This window comes from Meriones unguiculatus, chromosome 18 (genome assembly GCF_030254825.1).
Source record: "Meriones unguiculatus strain TT.TT164.6M chromosome 18, Bangor_MerUng_6.1, whole genome shotgun sequence".
NCBI lineage: Eukaryota > Metazoa > Chordata > Mammalia > Rodentia > Muridae > Meriones > Meriones unguiculatus.
Genome location: NC_083365.1, coordinates 67970918 through 67997560, shown reverse-complemented (window position 1 = coordinate 67997560; position 26643 = coordinate 67970918). Strand labels below are relative to the sequence as shown.

Sequence of the window (26643 nt, the reverse complement as noted above, 5' to 3'; positions counted from 1 at the left end):
AGGAGGGGCATGGGTGGAGATGAGGGAGAGAGGGCAGGATTGGGAGGGGGCTACAAGCTGTACTACAGAGTAAATAAATTGTAAAAAATAAAAAAGTAAAAAGAATGCTTGCTGCTATTGTGGGGGACTAGAGTTCAGTGCTACCCTCAGATGAGGAACCTGAAACTCCAGCTCCAGTGGATCTGACCCCTTCTTTTGGCCTTTGTGGGCACCTTGCATGTATGTGCCCATGTGTGCACATGCACACTCACACAAATCTAAAAGTTAATGTTTGCTTTTCACTATATATTGCCTAATGTTTTATGTAATTTTTTCTCTTATATGTGTTTTTTCCTTTTATTGAAAATAGGTTTTTAGCTAGGCATGGTGGTGCATGCCCACGAGTATAACCTCAGCACTTGGGGAGGCAGAGACGGGCAGATCTCTGTGAATTTGAGGCCAGTCTGGTCTACAAAATGAGTCTAGGACTACCAAGGTTGCAGAGACAAACCAGGTCTTAAAAAACCAAAATAATAAATAAATAAATAAATAAATAATTGTTCCTTGCATAATATACTCTGATTGTAGTTTCTTCCTCCTTCCTCTTGTCCTGGTTCCTCCCTCTCCCCTCCCATCTGGATCTACCCCCTTTATGTCTCTCATTAAAAACAAACAGGCTTATAAGGAACAATAAGAAAACAAAGTGAGATACGATAAAACGAGAACTAGCACATCAGAATGGGGTAAAACAAACAGCCAGAAGGAAGAAAAGGCACAAGAAGGAGAGAGATAGATGCAAACATCCACTCATTTAGGAATCTCATAAAAACACTAAGGTGGAAGCCACAGTATATATGTAAAGAACCTTTAGGCTAAAAAGAGAGAAGAAAAAAATATAAATAAAATAACAGTAAATTTAAAAAAGATTGAGAAAAGAAAAACCCTTCACATGACATTATGAGACAAGGAACCTCCAAAGCCTCCACAGACTTCGTTTCCTGCTGTCCATCCACTGCTGGGAATGCAGCCAACCCTTAAGAGTGGTTTGTTCTTTTCAGGGAGACTACCTTGGGGAAACTAAAATTTCATTTCCAGGTAGTTATCAGTTGGAGATTGCTTCTAGGCATGGGGGCATGTATCTACTGCTTTCAGATCCAGAACCCCACCTGGTGTAGATCTGTGCAGTCCCTGTGCCTGCCGCCCCAGTCTCTGTGAGTTTGTATGTACCGATCCCAGTGATTTAGGGGGCCTTGTTCTCTTGGTGTTCTTCATCTGCTCTGGCTCTTACACACTTTCTACCTCCTCTTCTGAGGGGTGCCCTGAACACTGAGGGGAGGGATTCAATCCGGTTTAGGGCTCAGCGTTCCAAGGTCTCTGACCGAGTATTGCCTGGCTGCGGTCTTTGTGTATGTTCCCCTCTGGTTCAGAAGAAAGCTCCTCTGATGATGGCTGATATGCGTCCCTGGCCAGAGTGTGTGTATGTTTTTAATTTGAGGTGAATCTGCTGGTGTTCTCAACAGAACAGACATAGACATGTTCCTGGCAGCTGTTTACATGGGATCATTTCCTTCCTTGTTTTTTGATTTAGTGCTCTATTCCTTAGGGATATTTAGACTATGTTTGGCATCAAATCTGTAATATAGTTTCATGTTTTGTAGTATGAAGAAGAAAGCTTTGGAGATTGTTGTGATATAGTTATTTCTCCTGAGTGTGACAGGAGTATAGTCATCATAGAAAAGAGATTGCTGTGAGAACTGTGGGACACCTGGCACTGCCTTCCATCTAAAAAGCGAAATAGGAAAGACAGTGCAATGAGAGCTAGGGCATAGCCATGTGATAACACCAGCAGCATTTCCTCACAGACCATGGGTGAGCTTTCACCTGAGATCCTACCCACCCCACCCCCGGCCTTCTAGCTCCACCCGGTCTTGAGTAGAAGTGTTAGAGTATATGGAAAGTAAGTGGTAGATGGGGAGGGGGGTGCCAGAGATGCTACTGCTGTGAGGTATCCATGCTCCTGTGAGCACCTCCTCACTCAGTGAGCTCATTGGTTCATCATGCTGGGTTCTTATGGAATTGTTTCTTTGGTCTATTAGTTCCCTATCAGGGCTGAATACACACTTCTTTATATCTCCTCAGGAAAAGTTGCTCAACAGAGATTATGAACATTAAGGATATCATTAAAACTACAAATAACTGTGTATACAAGTGTATAGTGTGTGTGTGTGTGTGTGTGTGTGTGTACTCTACTGTTTCTTGCATGTAGATGGATGCAAGAAACAGCCTCCTGCTCTGTCTACTCACTGCCTCTGCCTCTGTTGTGGAATCTCCCTGAGACTGTAAGCCAAAACAAGCACCTTCTTCTGTAAGTCACTTTGGTCATGGGGTTTTATAACAGTGACACTAAGTGAGGAACATACCACCCTATCATGCCATGGGCATCATACCTTGCCCTGGAGCATTTACTAGCCCAGCGTGCTTATATAGTTCCCAAGATTCAATGTCGTCTCAGCTCATTCTGCTGAAACTCACAACACTCCTGTCTTACAGAGACTGAAAAATGACAGTGTCTGGCAGAGTCCAAAGAGGATGATTGCTGATAGATCCTTCTTATCCAGCTTTTAAATTTGTAAATTCGCATCTGGGGTAAAAGAGAATGTAAGTGTCTAGATCCTCAGCTGTGAGTGTGCTGGCTTCTAGTTGGTGACAACAATGCAGGAAGATGAAGGGCTGATGAAATGCTTCATCCAGTAAAGATGCTGGCTGCCAGACCTGATGACCTGAGCTTGATTGTTGGGACCTAGATGGCAGAAGGACAGAATTGACTCTGGCAAGTTGCCTTTGGACCCTCACACACACAGTATGGTACCTCTATATCCCCCTACCATAAAATAAATAAACATTAAAAAAATGTCAGGTGTGAGATGAGCCACGGAGGTAATATCTTCAATAACATAATCTAATGCGGAAAGGGTTAAATCTCAAGAAGTGTGTATTACTTGTTCTTCTCATTGCTGTAGCCAAACACCAACCAGAAGCAACTCAGAGGAGGGGGTTTAATTTTGGTTAAAGTGTAAGAAGAGATCTAATCTTCCATTAGAGAAGGCATAGGAACAAGAGCAGCAGGAGCAGTGGGGGGGTCACAGAGGGAGAAGCGGGTGCAGAAGGGGCAGCGGGGGCACTGGGGACAGCGGGTGAAGCGGGGGCAGAGGGGCACTGGGGGCAGGAGGGGCACTGGGGGCAGCGGGGGCAGCGGGGGCAGGAGGGGCACTGGGGGCAGCGGGGGCACTGGGGACAGTGGGTGAAGCGGGGGCAGCGGGGGCTGATCACACTGTGTCTACAGTCAAGAAACAGAGAGTTGATAGGAAGGAGGATGGCATATGAAACCTTCATTCCTGTGCTGGAGAGATGGCTCAGTTGGTAAAGGACTTGCCTCAAAAGGAGAAGGATCTGAGTTCAACTACCCAGGATTCACACACAGAAACATTTGGGGCCAGTGGCCAGTGCATAACCCCACTATGTATCCAGGGGAGAAGGTCAAGCAGAGACAAGTGGATCCCTGGCCAAAACCAGTGAGCCCCAGTTCTGTTGCGGTACATTGCCTCAAAACAAAACAAAACAAAACAAAAAAAGCCAAAAGCAAAACAAATAAACAAAACAGTGGGTAATGGATAATGATAGTGGAAGACACCTAAAATCTCTGGTCTCCAAATGCATAAATGTACCTGGAAATCTGCCCCTATCGACAAGCTTGCTCCAGTAAAGCTTTAGTTTCTAAAGATTCCACAGCCTTTCAAAACAACCACATTTGAGCATAGGAGTTTGTGAGCAACACTTCACATTCAAACCAGAAAAGACATCGACATCCCCTTCATCAGCCAGGAGAATTGTGCACACTGGCTCTTTGTCTCTGTACCTCCACTCCTCGTTATATCCGTGCTCCAAGTAAACCCTATGTGTAGTCCCCGGGGCCAAAAAACTTACTACATTAAACCCAGAGCATGTCTATAGTGAGAATTTTGGTGTCTTAAAAAACCCAATTATGTTATGTAAACATGTTTTTGTTTTAACCTCAGGTGTGGATTGTGGGACTGTTTCAGATTGTCCACAGCAGCAGACTATTTTGCCTTGGGTGTGCCTTGGCTGGGGCGTGATTCTGCCAGATGAAGATAGTTTAATTCTAGGGACTCTAGAGAAGGTATAAAATGACCAGAGCCACAAGAGAGGCAGCACAGTGGTTGACAGGAAAGTGACAAGGAGGGGAGGAGGAGGAAGAGGAGGAGGAGGAGGAGGAGGAGGAGGAGGAGGAGGAGGAGGAGAACTTGGAGGTAACCGGATGAGATCAAGATTGGACTTGCTCCAAGTAACTCACTACCTCTAATCAACAGAACTAGTTTAAAAAGATCACAACGCCCTTTCTCCCCATTATATTTCTGTCTCTCCTACTTAGTGTAGGGTGGAATAAGGTTCATAAGGGAGATAGAGATATAAGAACCCAATAAAGTAGATAAGCAAATATGCTAACACATGTCCATGAATGTCTACCCATCTCTGGGAAGAATGATGTGACTGGATGGAGTTGTGTAAAATCTGGTAAATGTGTGAGGAGGGTGTGTGGGGATAGTATGGGCCACATGGACTCAGTACCTATGGCAGGTTGACTCAAATACTGCATCCCATTTCTTCTGCAGATATGGCAGAGGGGCAGATGGGCAGTGCCAACAGAAAGATCAGTTCACATGGCAGTGGCAGCTGTAGCCTCAGTGCTAATGAAAAATTCTTCAGTAGAGGTCACAAGGTAGTATGCCAAAGACAGGGAATGCATTCCGTTTCTGTCCCAGACTATAGGAAGGACCAGGAGTGCCAGAGCCTGCAAGATGTTATCATGGTGCGCTCTTGGTGTGACTGAACTCATATTTGTGATTTGAGCGTGATTACCAACTTGGTTCTTAAATCACTTGAGAAATGCCTCTGGGTGAACATTTTCAGGAAGGACTGAGGGGAGAAGACCTCCTTCAGAGTGTGCAACTCCTTTAATGATGGTCCCGTATAAAATATTCTAAATGATCTAGAGATCTGAGGAGCAGGGAAGAGCAGGTTCCCAGCACCTCTCTATATAGCTGGCATCTCATAACCAGCTGTAACCAGCTCCACAGTATTCAGTGCCTTTTTTTGGCCTCTGAGGACACTATATGCATGTAGTACATAAACAGACAAGCACACACACACACACACACACACACACACACACACACACACGAAGAGGTCTATGGAAAACTCAGGGTTGTTTTTGCCTGTCTACTTTCTTGCAGAAAAACGTGTCTACTCTGTTGCTATTGCTGCTGCTAATCTTTGCTGACATCAGACCAGTTTCATTGGCTTCCAATGAAGACTAAAGACCAGCAATCCTGCCCATATCTTCTAGGCCTCCAGCTCCAGACTGGGAGGGGCTGTTGGGATTTCCTCCTCATGGGCTGAACATCTTCTCAGTTCACAGTCCCTCCAGCATCCTGACAGCCGATGTTGAACTACTCAGGCCTGTCTGGTGCAAGCCCATCTATTAACTCTCCTTTGTAGTATGCATTCATTCTCTCTGTTCTGTTTCTCTGGTGAACCCTGCTATGGAACCTTTTTAGCAACCGTCTTCCAGAGAACCACCGGTTAACAAGGAACACACTGTGCTGGGACGTTCCTTGCAGAGCAGCCTTCAGGATAACCTCAGCAGGAGAAGACACCTTTGTGATAGAAGAATACAAATGAGAGGAAGGCAGCCTAATCGATTAGGCTGCTCAATGCCTGCACAGCACTCTGCATAATTATTCGAGCAAGAAAGATGTGCTTAACGTATTTGTAGCATTTCTTGCTTATAAAGAAGAGAAGCTATGAACAAATGCAATGAAGACACGCATTTAAAAATCTGTTCTAAGACTTTCAGTCGATGCTGACAAACTGTTAAAAATATATATAATCTATTCCTCAAAAAGTGAATAAAAAATTGCTCTGCAAAAGTAGCTAGCAAAATTGCCAAGGAATGGAGAAACCGTAGCCTTGGACTTGTGAGAAATATCAGTCTAAAAAGTCTATCATCCAAAGACCTTGTATATCAAGAGTAGATTTGAATTATGGAGCTAGGCTGCGCCTTAATTTACATGGCTCTTCCCCAAGTAGCTAGCTAATGTCAGTATCTTGCGTTTATTCGGCGACCGTCTTCCCAGATGGCTTCATTAAATTGTGTGTTTTATGAGACTCTTTCTGAAACATGGTCATCTCCGAGTGAGAATGGTGCTCCTGGGTGACTCAGGCGAAGGAAAAACCGTGTTTTGCGTTATGCCGTCTTTCTACCCATGATCGTAAAAACGCTCAGTTAGTGAGTATTTCCCGAGCATCTGCGTGGGCAGAGCCGGAGTCAAGCCTGTAGATGGTGACATACGGAAGATTAAAAGGCGTGGTCCCAGAGCTGAGGAGATGCTGTGCAAGTATGAAGACCTGAGCTTGTACTCCCAACTCACACATAAAAAGCCAGGTGCGGGAGGCCGTGTGAGCTGGACTCCTGCCACAAAATTCCCAAAAGCTTTTGGCGAAACTGGCACCCGGAGAGACGTTCCGAGGAGGTATAGGCAGGCCTGAGCAGCAGGAGTGGGGGTTTAACACCGTGACATCTGCAGGCCTAGGCAGGAGAAGCGGAGCTCCCTGCCTGGTGCAGGAGAGTGTGGGGGCGAGGCTGCTCCAGCAAAATCCCAGGAGCTGTGGGCAGGCCTTGTGCAGAAGACTGTGCTGCTGCTGCTGGTGGTAGCGGAGTGTTGGGAAAAATGGAAGACAGGGCAGGAATACAGTGGACAGATGTGTTCGAGCAGGTGTGGAGCGGTGGGGATAGGGGAATGAAGGGGCAGCGGAAGGCTTAACCAAAATGAACTGTACCTGAAGAGCCACTTGGGAACCTATGATCTTGCAATCCAAATAAAAACAATTTAGTGAGTGAATTGTACAACACATGCAATGTGAAAGAACACGGGGAGAATACTGTGAATAAATGTTCAAGTGGGGATGAGGACAGGGGGCCGTTTAACCGAAACTCAGGGCATACAAGGAAGCGTTATGAAACCCCACTGCTTTGTAATCTTTGAAATGTATTGAAAATGTAATTTTACAGGGGGTTTGAACTCAAGTACTTCAAATTAGTGAGCAATCTCACTCACAGAAAAATGTGTTACTGAATGGAAATCTCACTGTCATGTGTAACTGTAAATGTGATTTACTGGTCAAAGAGGCCCCAGAGGCACCAAAGACCATCCAGGCTGTTGCCGTTGCAATGGTTGCCTACCATAACATGATAACAGGACCTTGTCATAGTGCTGGAAAGCCCTATGCAAGCTGCGTGGGGAGAAGAGACGTCAGTGGTCTTCCCCATTGCTGAGTCAGGACGACGAAAAGTTGCAGAGGGTTTCCCGACTAGTCTGCAGCCGAGGAGCTGTTGATGGCTCCTGGAGAAGAGGGTGGCCACTGGCGGCTTGCTCATGCCCAGTGCATGGTTCCACACCCACGCATACAGGACGGCACTAATTGGACTCAGCGGGCTGTTTTTTTTTAATTTATAAAGTTTGAAATAAAAATTTAAAAAAGGGGGGATTTCAAGTTGGAAGTGGGATATGATAGGAGGTTGAGGAGAACTGGAGGAGGCGAAAGATCAAGATAAATTGATTAAAGGCATGCCATTTTCAAAAGAATAAATATAAATTTAAAAAAACTCAGGTGTGTTTACGGTCATCCCAGTATGGGTAGATGGGTAGGTAGATTTCTGGGGGTTCTTGGGCCAGCAAGCTAGGCTGAATGGTGAGTTCCAGCCCTCTGAGAGACCTGGCTCCAGGGCATGGTGGCACATGCCTTTAATTCCAGCACTGGAGAGGCAGGCTTCATGAGTTTGAGGCCAGCTTGGTTTACACACATAGTTCCAGGCCAGAGAAGCTGACCCTGTCTTAAACATATGGAGAGTACTAGAATAAGACACTCTACATCGACTTCTCACCCCTGCACACACTTGCTATACGAACACACACACACACACACACACACACACACACCAGTGTGGTCCCCACTTTCCAGTGCTTCAGTTTTTATTATGAAGACTTTTTTTCCCCCACAAATTGCAAACTGCTGAGCAGGACAAGTTCAGAGGTTTGGTAGAAGTCATAAGAGACAGCAGATTTTCTTTCCAGGGGTGGGCCTGAGAGATTTGAATATTAACATCTGCAAATGTTAAAACGTATATTTGAAACATGTATCAAGTTTTAAAGTCAAGACTTTGGTTTTACTTAAGAAAGAAAGATCATCTTCCCAGATGAGGTTAGCTGATTCCAAATTAAACCACCCCTGTCAAGAAAGCGAGGTCTGGTGCCTGTCAGATGGCTCAGCAGGTAAAGGAGCTTGCTGGCAGGCCTGAGGTTCTGAGTTTGATTCCTGATATCCATGTGGTGGAGGGAGAGTGCTGACTTCCACAGCTTGCATTTGGGAAACAAACACACAGATAAACAAATAAAAGTTTAAAAGAATAAAGGGAAGGAAAAAAAAATCAGTCTGTTAGCTTATATCTAGGAGTTTCTCCCCAACCACTCTCCTTCCTACAGCATCCGTTATTTTGCGAGGGTTTTACGTATAGCCATTGTGATAGGAATAAGATAGAATCTCAAGCTACTTTTGATTTTCATTTCCATGATGGCTGAAGACATAGGACATTTTCAAGTGTTTATTGGCCATTGGCTGCTGTTGTTATGCTATGTGTGTGTACATGCATGGTTTTGTGTGTATGTGGGTCTACATCTGTGCCTGCATGTCGAGGCTAGGGGACAGCTTTAGATGTCATCTCTCGTTGGTCTGGAGCTCAGCGAGTAGACTAGCTGGCCAGTGAGCCCCGGGGATCCAACCGTATCCACCACCCAACCCCCCAGTCCTGCCCCACCTTGTGCGGGTTTTCACATGGGTTCTAGTGATGGAACTCAGGTCCTCTTTCTTGCCCAGCAGGCCCTTGACCAGCTGAGCCATCTCTCCAGCCCCATTTGTTCTTTCGAGACACAGCTGTTCAGTTGGCCTGCCCACTTACTGGCTGGCTTATTTGTTCTGTTGGCATTTGATTTTTGAGTTTCTTATAATCTCTGGCAGATGACCAGCGAGCAAATTTTCATTTATCCTACCCTGCAGGGTATCTCTTCTCTCTTCCCTCTGTTGTTTTCTTTGCTGTACAGAAACTTTTTACTGTGGTACAGGCAATTTCCACCTGTGGATTCTTTGGATTATTTCCTAAGCTGCAGAGCTAATGATTTATAAAGTCATTGTCTATGTTTAAGACAAGTTTCTGTCACCTCAAATTCTGCTGTTCAACCCAAATCAGAAGGAGAGGCCCTCTGAGCACAGAAAGGGAGCTGTGGTGCCGATGTTTACTTAGATTGTGGAAGGGAAGAGAAAGTGTCAAAGTCTAAAGGTTAGTGTCCCTTTCTGGAAGAAATTCTCAGTTGTTTTCAATGTATTACTCAACTCATAAAAACAGGAGGGCCTCTAGGTATCAACTTTAAGGCTTCATCCAATCTCAGGCTGTTTTCTACCATTCTGTGCCTTTGTTTGTTTCTATGAGTTTCTTTAGATATGTCTAATGTGATGGTGCTTTCTCAAAGAAAACTTAGGTTTTAGCTTAAAAATGAAACAGGGCTGGGACGAAGCGGAACTGATACAGCGATTGTCTAACATGCTGGAAGCTGTGTGTTCAACCCGGGAATACACCTGGGGGGTGGAAGCATGAGGCTTGGAAGCCTAAGGTCATCCTTGGCTACATAGTGAATTCAAGGTCAGCCTAGAATACAAGAGACCCTATTTCAAAAGCAAGCAAGCAACAAACAACAAAACACTCCAAATGAAACTGTAATCTCTAAAAAACCTTTCAACAAAGTTAAAGCACTAGATTACACTCTAATAGGAATTCAGAGAAGGAAGGATGTCAGGCTCAAAGACCACCAGAAAAAAAGTTTCAAGTCAAAGTCAGGTTTCAAGTGGGCCTTAAGGAATGTTTAGATTGTAATAGTCACTGAAAGAGGCCTTTATTCCTAAAAGTATCTTTTAAAAAGGTAACGCTTTCAAATGCAAGTCAAAGGACATTTCTATCACAGCATGAAGTTTTCACTGACTTCTCACTACTAAGAAAAGCCAAGAACAGTCCCTAAGTCCTAATAATTAATTCTAATGCAAAGACTGCATTCTAAGTGAGTGTTCTTTGGTTTAGAGGAAAAGCATCCATTTAAAGAGATAGCAGTGAGCTGTAGGCAGTAAAGTGTTTGCCTTGAAAGCATGAAGGCTTGAGTTCCATGCCAAGAATCCATGTGAATCAGCTAAGCATGGTGGTGGGCACTTGTAATACTAGAATTTAGGAAGCAGAGACAGGTAGATTCCTGGGGTTCTCTGGCCATCCAGATTAGACTGCTTAGCTCTAGGTTAAGAGGGAGACTATCAGCTGGGTGTGGTGGTACATGCCTGTAATCCCAACACTTGAGGCAGAGGTGGGCAGATCTCTGTGAGTTCAAGGCCAGCCTGGTCTACACAGTAAGTTTCAAAACTGTTATTAATCATAAAGAAGAAGAAGAAGCAGGAGGACAACTGATATTCTCTGCGAGAGGTTTATTAGAAGGGTACGGAGGAAGTGGGTAGCTGGACATGGTGGGGGAAGAGAGGGGGAAAGAGAAGGGGAAAGGGGGCGCCCCAAGGGAGAGAGAGAGAGAGAAAGAGAAGAGTGTAAGAGAGCGACCATGTGTCGGGGTAGACCCTTTAAGGAGGCACAATAACCACGTCTTCCAGGTGTGGCCACCTGGCTGGCTGGCGACACATGATGACAACATCATAGGTTTCTGGGTAACCCAGAAGCAGGTGTGTTCCAAAACACTAACAAGAACAGCCTTGCTAAGGCTAAACAGAGAAATTCTGTCTTAAAAACAAAAAGCAAATAAAGGAGGAAAACTATCTGAAAAAAAAAGAGGGACGGGTAAGGGAGAAGGAAAGTAAAGGAGCTTTGACAGTACCCAAGAACTCCACAAGCAGGCAATATAAAAAGTGATATAGCACTGAATGAATGATAGGTGCTTTTCTTTTATGGATTAATGACATTAATTTTCTCTTTTCACATCTGGTTCTATCTCTGTGCCTACCAGCTTATCTATCTATCTATCATCTATCTATCTATCTATCTATCTATCTATCTATCTATCTATCTATCTATCTATCATCCATTTATGTACTTCCTTATTTGTATCTTTATTTGTATCTACATTTCTCCCTTTGAAATTTTATTATCTAATAAATCCAAAGACCTGGGATATTCTAGTTGGCTGAGCTTTCTGGTTTGTGGACTTTGATGTAGCCTTTATCAGTTAGGTTAGTAGGTCAACAGCATTACTGAACTTTAGGGCTTCAGTTTCCTGATCCTCTGCTTGGTCATGGCAAAAGTGCTAACGAGACTTAGCTTATGATGACATAGTTAAACTTCTTATGCCAGAACGAGAACGTGCCTCAGATCTTCCAGAGATCTACGTCTTAGCATCCAACAACAACATTTGCTCTGTAGACATTTTCTTGGCTTTAGAGCCACCTGACACGTAGGCAGCAGAATGGATGCCCGGGTATTTACCAATGTTCTTTCTTGGCAGCGACTAAATAAAGGAACAGTTTAGTTTCACAATCCTTCCACCCTCTATCCGGGCAGCATGATGAGGTATTTGGAATTTGACTTCAGCACAGGCAGGGTGAATTTCCTCCTCAGAGGTCAATCTTAAATATTTAAAGTCCTACTTGGCTCTGGGTGGTACTAATCCTCTCAGTCCCTGAACACTCTCTTCTCAGAGCAGTGTGAAGAAACAATGTGGTAGTATAAAATGCTAATGCTTTCTGTTTCTGAAGTTGCTCCTATATCTCCTGGCTCCTTATTAAGAAGTATTAAGGAAACATTTTTGAGGCAGTAAAGGCCGATGCTCAGGAAAAATGTATTAATAGAGGTGACCAAGACTAAGAAAGAAAAAAAAAATGTTCTAAAAATATCTGCAGCTACACATCTGGCAGAATATTAGTTTCTAGAATATACAAAGAACTCAAAAAACTAGGCACCAAGAAAGCAAACAACTCAATTTTTAAAAGTCACTGAATAGAGGGCTCTCAAATGAAATTCAAGTGGCAAAGACACATTTTAACACATGTTCACTATCACCAGCCACTAGGAAAATGAGAATTAGAAGGACTTGAAATTTCATTTTACCCAAGGGATTAAGACAACAAAACAACAGGTACTAGTGAGAATGTGTGGAAAGGGGATCCCTCGGGCACTGCTGGTGACAGACAGGTGTGGCCACCGTGGAAGTCAGTGTGGCATTCCTTAGAAACCTAGATATAGATTCATTCTATGTATCCTGGGACGATACACAAAGGACTTCAAGTTCCACTACAGGGACCCTGCTCATTCACGTTCATTGAGGACACGAAAACAATAACAACCTGTGTGGCAGGTTCTACTCAGAGATGCAATAGTGACATGGGTGTTATGGTGCTGACCAGCCTCTTTCTGACAGGATTTAAGGCCCACTCCCATGATTTAAGGCCCACTCCCACGGAGGAAACACATGCCCAATACTGTCAATACAGCCAAGAACCTATGGTGAATCTACTGCTATAATTTTGCTAAATGGACATAGTTTCCATTAAAACACAGATTAAAGTCTACCAACTGATGAATGGATAATGAAAATGTACTTAAATACAATTGGCTTTTATTCAGCTGTAAGGAGAAATAAAACTATGACATTTTCTCATAAGTGGATCCTAGCACTGCACTTTTAGTTCCATGTATGTTTAACTTGGAGAATATAGAATATAGGCAACTAGAAAGGGGATGCTGGCAGTAAGGAGAAATAAATATCCTAAGGGAGTGGACATAATAAAATATGGGTGATACAAAAGGGTTAGAAGAATAATGGAAGACATGTTAAATTGGGAGAGGAATGGGAGGGCAAGGCAGAGAAAGGGGTGGGGAAGGAATGACTAACAGTAAGGACATTTGAAAAAGCTACATGAAAGCCTACTTTTTATAAGTTTCATAAATGTATATATTCATAGAAAAGTTGAATTGTGGTTATCCTACACAGGCTCCCAACAGATGCCATAAATTGTCAAATAAAAATCCCAGTGCCAGGTTTGGAATACCTCCCCTCAAGTTGCTGGTCAGGGATGTTCCAGACACCTGCTCGCCACAATAATACAGGATGTTGCCATGCTCTTGGTTGCTGACTAGAATTTGACGTTAAGACCATATTGCTAAAAAACAAACAAGGAAAAACAAAACAAACAAATAAGTAAAAAGCCCCCCCCCCCCCGCCAACCCAAAATCCTACCAACTTTGATCATGAAGTTTGGGGAAATTGAGGTGGTGCAGACCAAGAAGCTTTCTCCCATTGGTTAGTTTATGGTATGCAAGGGTGCCATGTAGTTTCTGGGGGAGAAAAAGTTCTCAGAAGTTTTACCCAGATGTGAACCCTATGAGCTATAAGAGCAACTGATGTGGCAAATTATGCCCATGGGCACAACAATGGCATGAATTTTATGGGGTCAGCCAATCTCTTTCTGAGTGGATTGAAGGCCTACTCCATAGCAAGGAATAACTGCTTGATACTGTAAATCTCGCCAATGAACCATCATTGGGGGGGATCATAGGCCTCAGGGTGAATCTACTCCTAGAATTTTTGTTAAATGGACATAGTATCAAACTTCCCCTAAATTTGCATTTCTGTACCCACAAACCAGTGCAGCATTCAGATTTCATGAAAAAGAAGTCTCCTTGTGCAGTGGCCAGTGGTTAATGCTCAAAACTGGTCAAAGTACAGAGAATGAATATCTATGAGTATTTAGCATATTCCCCCACCAAGAGCTCAAGCTCCATTGCAGAAAGGGGAGGTGGGGGTGGAAAGACTGTAAGAGCCAGGTAGCACTGTAGTGAAACAGTGTCTTCTGACCAAAACAGGACCTCTGCACTCATGAGTTCACAGAAGCTGCCGTGGCCTGCACAAAATGTGAATCAAGAAGAAGCCAGCCAACATTTCAGCATGGAAGGCAGAGGGGCTTATGAGCCCCACCCCTAGCTGAGAAGCTATTGACAGTTGATGAGGAAGGGAATACAGGTTTTCTTTAAGAGTGTGGTCCCTGGTAGGTTAACCATGTTTCAATGGATGAGTTGCACAAATTGGACTTTCTGAGTTATAAAGAAAAAAACAGAACATAAAGCTGGGAGCAGTGATTTGTTGGATAGCAAATCTAGGAGTATTTGGGGGGAAAGTGGGGAGTGAAAGTAACTAAAATACATGATGTGTGTGAATGAAAAATTCAAAGAATTTATTAATTCTACTGATGTTAATTAATATTTACTACCAATTAAGATTAATTCTGATTAATTATGTTAATACTTTTTAATTCAGAGAACTAAAGGATATTCAATATTCTAAATCCCGTGTTTTCTCCTATGTTGTATCTTAGCTTTGGATTAATGTTCATGAGTATGTACATCAGTGGATGCTGACATAGGTTATGAAATGGTAATGGAGACCATAGGAGGGGAAAGGAAGCATTGCGGAGGGAGCAAAAAGATCTGCATGACACGTGGAGTAGGGTACTGTGGGTGGGGATCTCAACAATGAAGGGCAATGGAGAAGCAGAAGGAAGCAGAAAGAAAGGTGTTTAAAAATGCCGCAATGAAACCTAACACTTTCATGGGGGACTTGTTGTGGTTCCTTAGTCTTCTTGATTAAATAAATTGAAAGTAGACTCAGAATATTTGTTCTTTTTGAGTTATAACTCAGGAGAGTAGGCTGGCTTATCAGGGGAGATCTGTGAGCAGCTGCAGAAGGAGGGGCTTCAGGGAGGGAAAAAAGCATTATCTCATTAAGGGCATAATTATTCCTCCCATCTCCTTGACATATCTTCAGGTGGAACCAGCCTTCCTGGGGGATGGTTTCCTGGCCAGATGATTGTGCTAGTTAAACTTACTTTTTTTTTTTTTTTAACATATTGGGCTTTCCACAATTTATTTTGAGGCAGGATCTCACATTGCTCAGCTAGCCTTGGACTGGCTATGTAGCTGAGGGTTACCTTGAACTTCTGGTCCTCTTGCCTTTACCTCCTAAGTACTGGGCTTATGGCATTGGAAACGAAACTGAGGGCTTCAGTCATGTTAGGAAAACACCATACTGCCTGAGCTATGTATCTCTAAATTATTTTCTATATTAAGTTTTTAAAAGTTGTATTTATGTGGTATGTGTGTTTGTGTGTGTAGGGGGTGTGCCCTCAGAATAGGATATAAGGTTTCCTGGAGCTGGTAATACAGTTTCTTGCAAGTTGCCTACACCTGAATTCCAGTCCTTTGGAAGAGCAACAAATGCTTTTACCTTCTGAGCCAGCTCCTGTTTTCTGCACGTTAAGTGAAATATTTTTATTAGCTTATGATCATCTGAGCTGATTGGGGAAAAATAGAAAGCACAAATTTGGTTTCATCTTATTTCAATCTGAAGATTCAGGAATGAAGGCCCCAGTTGGGAGGCGACTGGCTGAAGGGCACCCGGCTATGAGCTACAGAGCAAGGACGTGAAGCTGACCCAACATTGTCACTTCTGCCTGCCTCCAATACCCCACTGGAATTAAAATCACCGCAACAGCCACTGCCAAGTACTGGCAATGGCTATTTGATAGTGGTCCATTCAGTCTGCAAGGGATAGTGTTTGGTTTTTTTTTTTTTTCCACTTCATCAGCACTGAGAGACAAGGACACAGCTCTGAGTCATATTTCATACTTTGCTCTGGGTTCCCTCAGTTTTATATTTCTGAACCTTCCTCTGGTTTCTCATAGGGCTTTATAATATGATTTAATTTCAGCTTATGGCTGGCTTTGGCGCTCAGAAGAGTGGTAATTTGTCCTTTAAATTCTTCACCCAGGGGAGTCAATGTTCTCAGAAAATGAGGAGTGAGGACCTGGAAGCTCCCTCCCAGCAGAGGGACACAGGAGAGTGCTGCCTCTCTTGCCTGTTCTTTCCCACAATGCCTTATCTCTCATGCTCAGCCCTGGCTGCTATAACACGTCCTCTTTCTGCAGAGCATTTTACATGAACAAATAAAGCAATTTATGGACTATTTACACCCTGACTAGTGACTAATTATACACCTGCAAGCAGTGCAACCATTCTAGACAAGCCACATTCCTCTACATTAGTTTCCCTTAGGAAGGCAGCTCACAGCTGATGGCAGAGAGAAATCAGCTGGACTGCCTCTGACGTCAGGTTGTTCAATGCGGGAGCAGTGTGCAGTCTGTATGTGGCATGTCTGGGCTTGGTTTCCTAGCGAAGCTGGGAAGTTTACACAAGGAGATAACGAATGAAGGCATGGGATGAATCCGGTAGATGTTACTAAAAACGTGAATAAAGTTAAACAAAAAAAAAACAACAGTCACAAAGAACATGTGCTATTGTGAGATACATGTTTTACGTAGAGCCATGTTTTATGTAGAGCCATGTTTTTTGTAGAGCCGTGCTTTATGCTTTATGTACAGAATGAGGTTTTTGTGGTTTCTAATAAAAATGATTAGAGATGAAGTCATAACTGGTCTAAATGCTGAGAATTAGTGGCGGGTGAGTGCTCATGTCAGCTTTGGCAAGGCTCTTGGAACACTGGAAGAGGGGGAAGAAAAACTGTAAGAGCTGGAGGACATGGCCGAGAGCTGTGAAGTGCTGTCCTCTGGACAGACCAGAGCTGCTGCACCCATGAGCACAGCAAGAACAAAGCAATCAAAATTCCAGTATGGACAGGAGGTGGGCTCAGGAGGGACCTCTCTGGCTGGAGAGCTATTGGTGTTGATGGTTGCTAGGGTGGGTGAGCCATTTCCTTTAGGGGTATGGTGGGTTTCCCGTGTCCCAATGGCAACCCCATAACGGTGAGAGCGTACTCACACTGATTGGCCTCAGTGGCTTAAAGATGGAGACAGAGTGAAAGTTGGAGAGGAATGTGTTAATGGGTGTGTGTGTGTCTGTGGTGGGTGGGAAGGCAAACTTGGTGTAGATATACTCAAGATACATTGTATGTGCGTATGAAATTCTCAAAAAATAAATAAAAATATTCTTAAGAGGACAGAGGTGAGTAATTTAAAAAATTACCGTTTAATGGATGTGCTAATCTCTTGTGTTCATGGTCTTATGTATAGTTGCTTATGTGTATGGGCACATATACATATGGGCTCTAGTGAACAACCTAAGGGGTCACACCTCAAGGACTATACACTTGTTTTTGAGACATGGTCTCTCATTGGTTTAGGACTCGCCACATAGTCTGGCCTGTACTCCCTAGGGATTTGTGTAACTTCATTTCCCCAGCATTGTAATTGCAAGCACAGGCTATCCCTCAGCTTTTCATATATGTATTCTCAAATCAGGTCCTAATGCTTAGAAGACAAGCACTTTATCTAATGAAGTATCTCTACAATCCCAAAATTCTTTACATATATCCTTTTATTTAATTTCACTGTCATCATTGTTTAACACACACACACACACACACACACACGATTGAGGTTAAACGAATTAAAAAAAACTTTTTCAAGTTATACAGATATTTAAAGATAGCAGAAACTAAAATTGATGTCTGTCTGACCTTTACTCCATCACGCTTTATCAAAGGAGGCAAGCATTTACAAGTAGTAAATCAACTGCACACAGACACCCACGTGTGTAGTATATGTGTGTGTGTGTGTGTGTGTGTGTGTGAAACAGGCAGTGTAGACAGAAGAAAAGGATTGCTGGTACTGCATTTACAAGGATGCTAAGAAAAGGAATTAAGTAAATTCAAAGTTTAATTTTTAACACCTGGTAAGTCTAAATGGATTCAGAAGATGTTCTTGGATGAATTCAAACAGAAAATAGACAAGCAATCACATTTCAAGATAGAGTGGCAACTTAAGCCTTTTAGACTATTTGATGTTAGTATCCAGAATGAAGTGAGCTATATGAAAAATGAGAATTTAGGCAAAGTAAAAGGAGACTAGTAAGCAATGCTTGTATTTTGTGGTGCCTCAGTGCAGTACACCCATACACAGAAAAGAAAAATAATCAATAAAAAGTTAAAGAATTATCTGATTTTAACATCTTGTTAGCTTATCTTTTTTTATTTTTTAACTTTCATTAATGACACTTTATTCACTTTGTATCCCCCATAAACCCCTTCCTTCTCCCCTCCTAATCCTACCTTCCCTCCCCCTTTTTCACACATGCCCCTCCCCAAGTCCACTGATAGGGGAGGTCCCCCTCTCCTTCCTTCTGATCTTAGTCTATCAGATCTCATCAGGAGTGGCTGCATTGTCCTCTTCTGTGGCCTGGTAAGGCTGCTCCCCGCTCAGGGGAGGTGATCAAAGAGCAGGCCAATCAGTTTATGTCAGAGGCAGTCTCTCTTCACATTACTATGTAACCCACTTGGACACTGAACTGCCATGGGCTACATCTGTGCAGGGGTTCTAGGTTATCTCCATGCATGGTATTTGGTTGGAGTATGAGCCTCTGGAAAGACCCCTGTGTTCAAATTTTCTTGTTCTGTTGCTCTCCTTGTGGAGACCCTGTCCTCTCCAGCTCTTACTATTCCCCACTTCTTTCATAGGATTCCATGAACACTGCCCAACAGTTGGTCATAAGTCTCAGCATCTGCTTTGATAGTCTGCAGGGCAGAGCCTTTCAGAGGCCCTCTGTGGCAGGTTCCTAACTTGTTTCCTGTTTTCTTCTTCTTCTAAAGGACCATCCTGAGTGAGCTGTCCCAGAAGCAGAAAGACACACATGGTATATACTCACTCATACAGACATATAATAGAGGATAAACCAACTAAAATCTGTACATCTAAAGATACTAATCAGGAGGGAGGACCCTGACTAAAATGCTTAATCCCCATCCCGAAAGGCAAAGAGAGGACGGACATTTTGCTACAACTTAAAGTGGGATGTGACTGTCAAAAATGCTCTTATGGGCTGGAGAGATAAAGAGCACTTGGCAGTCTTCAGGAACCATGATTTGATTTTCAGCTCTATGTGGTAGATTCCCAACCCTGTAACTGCAGTTCCAGGGATCTGAGATCCTTTCCTGGCCTCCTGGACATTGCACATGGATGGTGCACAGACATACATCCAGGTACAGCACAAATAAAATAAACTTTAAAACTCATTTTTAAAAAGCCTCTAAAATGAGGCACTGTATTACATGAAATATCCAGGATAAAAATCTGGTGCTTGCTCTGGAAGCGACTGTCTAAGGAAGGATTGTTGAAGAAAGCAAACGCTGAAGTAAAGGGAGAAAGACTCCCTCGCTGGAAGTGACTAGAGTCTGTGGGGGAGAGGAAACACTTCACTGATAAAGAAAAGGGGGAATCAGAGATGTCCAGTAACTTGGCTTGGAATCAGCCGATTGTGGAGAACAGCATCTAGGACCTAGATGTGCCTGATTCCGAATGAGTGCAGCCTCGTGCATAATTCACGCCTTCCTTGTATAGGGCTGGAAGGGCAGGGTATAAATCTCTAAAACAGCAGGGGAGCCATGAGATCTGAGAATCTAGAGGATGTAAGAAATGTGTGAGAGTATAAAGTATTCCCATGATTCCCCAGGCTACCCGCAAGCTAACTCAGCCCTCTTTACTTTTCTGATTGTTCAATACTAAATTGTTTAATAAACCTAAGATATGTGTTGAAAAAGTCTGAGTTTTTATTTGTTTTTCAGTTCTCTCCAAAACATGAATCTCTATTCTTTTTAAAAGGTGATGATTTTCAAATTCCGAGGGAGTTCAACTCAAAATCATTTCCGCATATTTTCTTTATTTCTATCGGTAGATTTCTGTTTGAGGCAAGTCCAAATCCCAGAGCAAACCTAAATCCAAGTCTTTATGTTTCTGTGATGTGAGCTATGTCCATCACATCATCTGGCTTTTACATATATTCTCGGGGGAAATCTAACTATTGGATCATACGTACGTGCACTCTGTCTGCTATCAAGTGAAAACTTTATATAGATTCATATAGAATCGGAAAGGAAAGGAAACCCTCTCCCACTTCTGTCAGTCTCTTATAAAGACAGAGCTGAGGAGATGGCTCAATTGGTAAAGAGATTGTGGTGTCAGCATGAGAACCTGAGTCTGAACCACAGAACCCACGTGGAATGCCAGGTGTAGTAAGGTGTGGCCACAACCCCAGGCCAGGGAGGTGGAGCCAGGAGGGCCCCCCCTCCCCCCGGTGTTTTCTGACCTGCCAATCTAGGCAGCTGGTGATGTCCAGTTCAGTGAGAAATGCTGTCTCACACAGAGTGTGAAGGTTGACTGAGACAGACACCATAGACCTCTGGCCTCCCCAAAGTGTGCGTTCTGTGCACACTCCCACACACATGGATAATGTCTATTTTTTTGGCCCAGTAAGAGTTTAGGTTCAGCTAGAGATGAGAGGCCTGAAAACTTTGCAAGCCCCATGGTGTGACTTCACTTTTAAAGGCTGTGTACCCAGAGATCAAGCCACGGTACAGCCAAAGGGCAGGTCAGAAACCTCTCAGAGAACACCTTGTTATGTTTTTCTGATCTCAAAACATACAGGCTTTTTTTAATTTAATTTAATTTAATTTAATTTTATTTTATTTTTGGTAATTACAGCTAACGTGAGCTCTGTATTCTTGGTCTCTGTCATGGCCTCTCAGTTTACAACAGATAATCTTCCTGTCACCTTCTTTCAGTGACTTCTTGCTAGAGTTTGCTTGCTCATCCACGATGACCTACCTTCCTTTGAGCTTTGTTTACTCTTTTTGTTGAGTGATAATCTTAGGCCTCCCAAGGACCATGCGACTTTAATTATTGACTCCATTTACCAATGCTTCCTAAGATAATGATCTGAAAACATCCGAATTACAACACTAAAGGGTAAATGCCCTCACCACCCTCTTTTTTTAGAACGTGGTGATTCACACTGTTCCTGCTTTCCAACCCTTGCCCTCAAATACATGTTTCTCATTTTATTTTATTTTATTTTTTTCTGTAGCCAGTGTTGATCTTAGTAATACTCAGAGACTGGAACCACATGATCATGAAATTCAACTGGGGTTGCCTGCTTGTGACCAGATCAATTTATGAGTACATCTGCCATTTTCATTGTGTTTTCCCTCACTGTTTATTAGGATGTGGTCTAATTTGTAGCTCAAATAAGACTAAGGTCAGGTATTGCAGAGAACATCTGATGATTTTATATACTTATCAAAGATTCATCCAAGAACATAAGTTTCCTTGTTATGAAACCAGCTCATTTTGTAACTCCTAAATCAGGGAGCTTTGGTATATTTTATGACCAAGTTAGGAAAGTGTTTGAAACACACTAAGGCCATGGGTAAAGTTTTATCTACAAGCACACTGAGAATTATACATTAACTCCTTGGAATGTGTTATGCAGTAGGAAAACATTCCCTCATAAAAGAGGGGATGGAGAGGGCCATTAGACCCTCACTGGGGATCTCAGCCAACCCTTTCCACCTCCCTGCCAGCTGTATGATATTCTGGCCTAGCTGCACATGGCCTCTTCCGTTTGGAAAGTGCCAGAGGTTACAAAAGATGGGAAGTCAACATCCAAGTGGAGGCGATGTTGCTGCTTTGAAGTCACTCACGTACTAGGAAGTAACCCTTCATTTATGCTCCTGTAAGCAAGCCCAATAAACTCACTGCTTTACCAAGTCAAACTCTGGTAGAACCATACTTCTGGTCTGTCATTGGTGCCGTATGGTGGGGGGGGCACAGATGTCTGTGCCCACAAAAAGGTAACACAACGGACTGTGGGGAGAGGCAAGAACAAAACATTCCAAGGGCTGCAGAGATTGCTCAGTGGCTAGGAGAGCATTCTTATCAGAAGCTCTCAACCACCTGTAACTCCTACTTCAGAGGATCTAGTACCCACTTATGACATCCACACGCACTACACATACACATGGTGGACACTCACAAGCAGGAACACACATGTACATATAAAAACAAATAGAACAATTTGAAAGAAAATCATTCAAATGGCTCTAGTGCATAGGTATTTTAGGCCCAAGCAACCTAGACTACTTTATAGAAAATTAAAAACAGGAAGTTTAGGAGGTACCAAAGTTGATCTAATTGAGATGCAAATTGAGTGCTTTGAAGTCACTCACATACCGGCAAGTAACCCTTCATCTACACTCCTGTCAGTAAGCCTGGGCTTGAGATTCTAGTCTCAATAAATATTTATTTTCAGGGGATTGTGGGAGGGAAAGAAGGCCTGATACTTCTATTCTATGGCTATGTATCATCTACTCAGTGTACAGCCTTCCCAGGGTCAGTCCGGGAAGTATTAAAACTTGTCATGGGTAATCATGAGATGCCTGTTAACTATCACTGCAGATAGATAATAATCTTATGGACATATTACAGTATGGCAAGATCAGGAGTTTTCCTTCTCTATCCCTAATATATTTTTCTTAAAAAAAGTCATATGTAGCATACACATTGTGCAAGTCATGGCTTTATCTGTCCCCCTCCTTCCTTCATTCCCTCCTTCCCTCCCTCTCTCCCTCTCTCTTTGTGTATGTGCATGAGGAGGCCAGGAGATATCCTCAAATGTCATTAATTCTCAGGTGCTTTTGACATTGCTGATTTTAGACACAGTCTCTCATTGGTGTGGTGCTCTGTAATTCAGCTAGGCTGACTGGCCAGTAAGCTGCAGTCATCCACCTGTCTCCATCTTCGCATTGTTGGGATTGCAAGCACACTGTAAGGCATCACATGTGGCTTTTTGCGTGGGTTCTGGGGACAGAACTTGGACCCCCATGCTTGTAAGCCAAAAGCTGTACTAATTGAGTCATCTTAAGATCTTAATTTCTAAACATATTTGCTCACTTGAGTAACAGATTCACATTTCCACTGCTCTAAAGGACATTTCTATCTGAACAGTCAAAGTCCTTTGAAGTTGTTCAGCCCCAACTCAACTGTCAACTCTTTAGCTAAATCAACACTGTTGTTCCACTGAACTTCTCTGACTCAGAACTTGGAAGCCACTTCCACTTAGTTCTTTTCGTCACTTTCACATCAGTGGTCAGAGAGCATTGCCAATTCTGTGACCTCTGCCATTGCCTCAGTGAATGCTTGCACAATCTCCCAGATGACATCTGCAATCCTGCCTTCCTTCATGGCCTGCCATTGGTTACCTTCCACACCAATCTAGATTAAAACAGGGTATGTCTGATCTCAATGGGAGTTCTCAGTTTGCTTGTATCTGTTTTGGTGAGCTGGACTGGCCTGCTTTACCGAAACCTCTGCTTCCCTAGATAAATTTATTGAAGGTAAGTGCTCTCTCTCATTTATTTTTGTGTCTTAGTGAGTTTCTAGCTGCTTACTGTATGCAACTCTTGGCAGGACTGTACAGAGTGGCTAAGAACACAGGCATTGGAATGAACAGATATGTGTTGAGTTTCTGCTTCCTCTGCTATTTTATTACCAAATGATGCTAGGCAGATTTAGATGAAGCCAGTGCTTCCGAATTCTGCCTGAATTGGGGGTTCTTTAGGAATCTATTAGGATTATACAAGAACTTTATTAAAAGGGCCCAGGTCTGTCCTTCAGTCCAATTTAACTGGAATATGAAGAGGGTACAGCTAACATCCTAGAAAGATATCAAACACAGCACAAACAGCACTTTAATAAATTTACAGGTGGTTCTAATATACAGTTAGGGTTGAGAATTACTCTGGTATCTAATTCAAAGGGTTTTGGACACATGTAAGAGTGAACTGAACAGCTGTAGAGAAGGCTCAGTAATACAGTGAGTGCCACAGAAGTGTAAGAGCTTGAGGTCAATCTGAGTCACCCATATAAAACCTGGGAATGGTGGCATGTACCAATAATTCCAGTGCTGAAGAGGCAGAGACAGGAGGATCCCTAGGGCTTGCTGGTCAGGCAGGTGAGCCAAATTCATGAGCTTCAGGTTGAGTAAGAGACCTTATCTCAAAAAATAAGGTCGAATGAAAATGAGGAAGACACGAAGTATCAACCTCTTGCCCAACCTCTTGCCTACACACATATGCTCATACAACACATGCACAAATATACATGTACACACATGCACTAAACACATTCACACACACACACACACACACACACACACCACAGTACCTGACACAATACAGGGCCACTAATGATGCTAATATACAACCTTAAATTGTTGCTTTTTTTCCTCTCTGAATATCAACCTTTACCAACTTGAACTTAAAATCACAGTTAGTCTCCAGGTATCGCCTTTCATTCAAGGCACATCTCTCTAGCACCCATGGTTTGATTATTTCCTCCCTTCCCCCCAGGCCCACGTGTTTCCAGCTGGTGGTGCTGTTGAGGAAGTGGAGCCCTGCTGGAGAAAGCTGGTCCTGTCCCTTCTCCAATCTGATCAGCAGACTCGTGCTCCTTTCTCCTTGCCCTCCCCACTATGCTGGACTATGACCTTTCTTATGATGTAATCTAAAATAAACTGCTCCCCCACCCCACACCCCAGTCATTTCTTGTCAGGTGTTTGTTTAGTCACAGCAATGGGAGGAATAATTAACACAGCACTTATCTCAATTGCTATTACGTATCTATTTAACCATTTATGGTGCTTCTCCCACTGGAATGTAAACAGCAAAAAGGAAGAGAATTTGTCTTTTTACTTTTTTCCTAAGGCCCCGTGCCTGGTGTCTGCCAGTTGATCAGGCTGCATTTGTATAAGGGATGAAAGAACCAATAAATGGGTCTTCCTATAATATCAAAGAGGCAAATTTCTTTTAGGTCCCTTACCTATATGTACCTGAGTTAGTTTGTTTTGCTTGCTATAATAAAATACCTAGGACTGGGTCCTCTTTATAGAGATTTTTACTTAGCTCACAGTTTTGAAAGCTCAAAATCCAACACCACTTGGCCAGGCTGGCTGAGTCTGGGGAGGGCCTTCTACCTATGTGACAACATGGTGGACAGTGTAGAGGGGACAAGTGCAGGAGGGCAGGAGGCTTGCTCTCTTTATAGCAACCTGCTCTCAGGGAATGAATCCACTCATGCCAGTCTTCAGTCACTGCATCACGAGAGCAGAGCCCACAGTGCCTAATTACTGTTTATTAGGCCTCACCTGTCTCTTAAAGGCTCTACTACAGCAGCTGATACTACGGCATATATCAGCACATAAACCTTGGGTTGGAGGGTTATAACCAAACAAAAGCAGTATCTCACATTAAAACACGGTAAAAGAAAACCTCCAAGTTTGGTGATACAGGCACATGACCTCAGTGACCCCAGAACTTAGAAGGCAGAGGTTGAAGGACTTCTACAAGTCAAGACCAGCCTAGTCTACATAGTGAGTTTCAGGTCAGCCAGGGCCACATAGTGAGATCTTGTCTCAAATAAGACCACAAACAAACAAAATGCCACAAAAGATAAGATAGTTTCTAGTATTTGGGGTTGCAGTTACTGAATAGAAAAATTGCCATATTCGTAGTTTTAATGTTTGGATGCTTTTAATTTGGGTAAAGTTTCCGAGTGCTGGCTTCTCAGAAACTTAGAATTGAGCTTACTGAAGCATCAGCCCATAGATAATATTACCCTTAAGTCTAACAACAGTGTCTCCCCTCCAATGACCTCTGTGGATGTTTGCTTGTATTTAGCTACAACTTTTATTCTTTTTAGCTTGCCCAATGGTCTGTTCCACTGAAAGATCAAACAATATGGACCATTATCAGTGTAGGGGAGCAGCAGACCTATCAAATCACTGATATTTCCAGTAGTTAAAAGGACTTTAAAAATAATCTGAATCAGCCAGCCGGGCACAGTAGCACATGCCTGTAATCCCAGCACTCTGGGAGGCAATGGCAGTTGGATCTCTGTGAGTTTGAGGCCAGCTTGGTCCACAAAGTGAGTTCAGGACAGCCAAGGCTACACAGAAAAACCCTATCTCTCCAAGTCCATGGGTAGGAGAGTTCCGCCTCCATCTGACCCTGGCTTATCCTGTCTCACCAGAACTGGCTGCATTGTTCTCAGCTGCCTGGCAAGGCTGCTCCCCCATCTGGGGGAGGCGGTCAAAGAGCCAGCCACTGAGTTCATGTCAGAGACAGATCCTGTTCCCCTTACTAGGAAATCCACTTGCATACTGAACTGCCATGGGCTACATCTGAGCAGGGGTTATATCCATGAATGGTCCTTGGGAGGAGATGAAGGAGGGTGGAATTGGGAGGGGAGAAAGAAGGGGACTACAGCTGGGACACAAAGTGAATAAACTCTAATTAATATAAAAAAATAAAAATTTAATTAAAAACCTGTTTCAAAAACAAACAAATAAACCAAAAACAAAACAAAAATTAACTGAATCATTATTTGACTTTATAGCTATAAAAACAAAATCCTAGAAAAGTGGACTGACTGGACATGACTACATATATGCAGTCAGTGCCGAGACACACTGAGGTTTCAAAAAATCTTCACCAGCAATCCAGTGGTGCAGAACAATCCAAAGTAACTATGATTTCAGCACCCTAGTCATATTCTGACATTGATTTGTTTTAGATTTTACTGTTCCTGTGAAAAAGA

The 26643-nt window shown here is 43.1% G+C and overlaps 1 protein-coding gene and 1 long non-coding RNA gene across 5 annotated transcripts in view; one reads left to right on the top strand and one right to left on the bottom strand.

Annotated features, from left to right (window-relative positions):
• Positions 1–26643, bottom strand: part of LOC132649013 (uncharacterized) — a 33650-nt gene that overhangs the window by 5961 nt on the left and 1046 nt on the right. The window lies entirely within an intron of this gene.
• Positions 23238–26643, top strand: part of Insig2 (insulin induced gene 2) — a 103651-nt gene continuing 100245 nt past the window's right edge. For all 4 annotated transcript variants that reach the window (XM_060371708.1, XM_021645477.2, XM_021645475.2 and 1 more), the window contains exon 1: positions 23238–23384. The gene's annotated coding sequence lies outside the window, so the exon portion shown is untranslated. The remainder of the gene's footprint in view (positions 23385–26643) is intronic.